Source organism: Hylobates moloch, unplaced genomic scaffold (genome assembly GCF_009828535.3).
Source record: "Hylobates moloch isolate HMO894 unplaced genomic scaffold, HMol_V3 SCAFFOLD_5712, whole genome shotgun sequence".
NCBI lineage: Eukaryota > Metazoa > Chordata > Mammalia > Primates > Hylobatidae > Hylobates > Hylobates moloch.
The window spans coordinates 1-2,302 of record NW_026657987.1 but is presented as its reverse complement, the minus strand read 5'-3'; the positions used below and the strand labels follow the sequence as shown (position 1 = coordinate 2,302).

Sequence of the window (2,302 nt, the reverse complement as noted above, 5' to 3'; positions counted from 1 at the left end):
GCCAGGCAGGAGGTCAGCAGCCTCCTAGGACAGCAGGACGGCCCAGGCCAGTGCCTAGCAGACTTCTGTGGGAGTGGGGTCCCGGGGCGGGGAGATAATGATTTCTAGAAGTGTCCGTGTCTCTGAGTGTGCAAATTTGTCCAAACTGTCCACCAGGTGTGGTCAGGTAAACACAGGCAGACTTGAGTTCAGGTGGAGGAAACTGAGTTTTGTCATTAACTCCCTACCAACTCTAGGGGAATGAGCCAAGCTCCATTATCATCTGTGCAGAGGTGACAGCCTTGTAAAGGGAGGTGGTAGGGGGAGCAGGGAGGGTGCTCAGGGCTCAGTCGTCGGGGAAGGGAAAAGTTGCCCGGCGCTGGTCAGCATCCCTGGGATGGGGCCCGCTGTGTCCGTGCTGGCCACTGTTGAGGTCAGGATTCTGTCCTCCCAGAGCCTGGAGACACAGACTCCATCTTTCCCAATGGGGACACTTCAGGGCGTGGCTCTCAGGTCCCGAGAAAGACCTTCCTGGCCACAGGAGATGCACGGACATTGGGAACGGACAGAGGAAGGACGTGCCATTGCAGCCTTTTCAGCAGACGCCCTGAGAACGGGAGGTCGGGAGTTGGAGCAAACGGTCAGTTCTGGTGCGTGGAGCTTTCTCAGGCAGGTGTTGATGGGGCTGGGGTTGGCCTAGGGGTGTGATCTGAAGCCACTGGAAGCCTTGCTGGGTGGGGTCTGGCTGTCTCTTGGTGCAGGGGCGTGGAGGGAGCCCTGACAACAGAGCACTGGGGGGCCTCCAGGAGACCATCCCTGCAGCAGCCAGGCCATGCTCTGAGGATGTGGGACGAGGACCCCCACTGTCTCTGAGTGTAGGGTGGTGACTTCTTTGCACAGACTGGCCAGGGGTCCCACAGGGGCACAGGTGTCCCTGGGCTGCAGGGCTGGGGGACATCAGAGCGGCTCCCTGGGCTTGGCAGCCACCTCAGGTGGGATCAGAAGGGGAGGCAGTGCCTGGCGCTTCCCCTCCAGGCCTCTCTCCATGGTGTCCAGGGTAGCTTCTGGGCTTTGGTGCCAATTCCTGAGGCCAGGGTCCTACCCTTCCTGGTGCCGTGATGCTTGGGGGCTCTGGAGGAAGCCCCAGCTTTGGCCACTCCTGCACTGCCTGGGGCTCCAGTCCTGTTGTGCCTTGAGGGGAGCCCAGGGCCCCAGCCTTGGCCCTGTAAGGTCAGATGGGGGCTGGGCTCCAGCATCCTGCCGCTAGGTTTAGTTCCTAAATGACAGGGAGGCAGACTCTGGCTGAGCTCAAGACCTGTCCCCAGGCTCTGTGCCAGAGCAGGGTCCACCAGCAGAGGCTGTGTGGAGCTGGGCAGGGTTCCCACTTTGTGGGGAGTTCCCTGGACTTGGAGACTCAGCCCTCAGCCTCCTTGATGATGAATGATGCGTCCTGTGACTGTCTTGCCCCAGACCATCAGGTGGCCTCCTCACCTATCCCTCTTCATACAGGGCCTCAGACCTAAGGCAGGAGCACCCCCTACGCCAGACCTCCTGGGCCACAGGAAATGCAGACGTTGGGAAGGGACGGAGGACTGACAGAGGAAGGATGTGCAGTTGCAGCTGTTTCTGCAGATGCCCTGAGAGAGGAGGTAGGAGCACCCTTGCTGTGGTTTGAATGCTTCTCTCCTCCAAAATTCACGTTGAAATTTCACTGCCATTGTAACAGTATGAAGAGTGATTAGGTCATAAGGTCCCCACCTCATGGGTGGGATTGGTGCTGTTATAAAAGGGTGAGTTTGGCCCCCTCTAGCTCTCTTTCTTGCCTTCCACCATGTGATGACACAGAAAGAAGGTCCTCGCCAGATGCTCCTGGACTTGCTTTGGACTTTCCGTTGCTCTTGGACTTGCTCTGGCACCCTGCTCTTGGACTTCACAGCCTCTAGAACTGTGAGAAATAAATTTCCGTTCAGTATAAACTTCCCAGTCTTGGGTATTCTATTATAACAGCACAAAACAGTCTAAGACAACCCCATATTCGACCTAAGGTGAGATAACCCCTACCCATATCTAAGGATCCCCTGCTCCAGACCTTAGTGGTGAGGTCAATACAGGACTCCCTCTGAGGGAAGCCCTGACAGCAATGCCTGGGAAGGCATCTGTAGGGCCCAGTGGGCCAGGGGAGGCCCAGGACACACTCACATCATCTCTCATAATCCCTCCATTCTGTTATAACAGGAGCATATGCTTATAGCATACTTTAAAAATGAGCCCAAAACTGAAGGTAAGCATCGATTAATTGATGGACTCCTTTTCACAGTTTTGT

General features: G+C 56.6%; 1 pseudogene; it reads left to right on the top strand.

The window, feature by feature from the left end:
* The first annotated feature begins 340 nt into the window (after positions 1 to 340).
* On the top strand, positions 341 to 2,278 carry LOC116465499 (putative uncharacterized protein FAM30A; annotated as a pseudogene).
* The last annotated feature ends 24 nt before the right edge of the window (positions 2,279 to 2,302 follow it).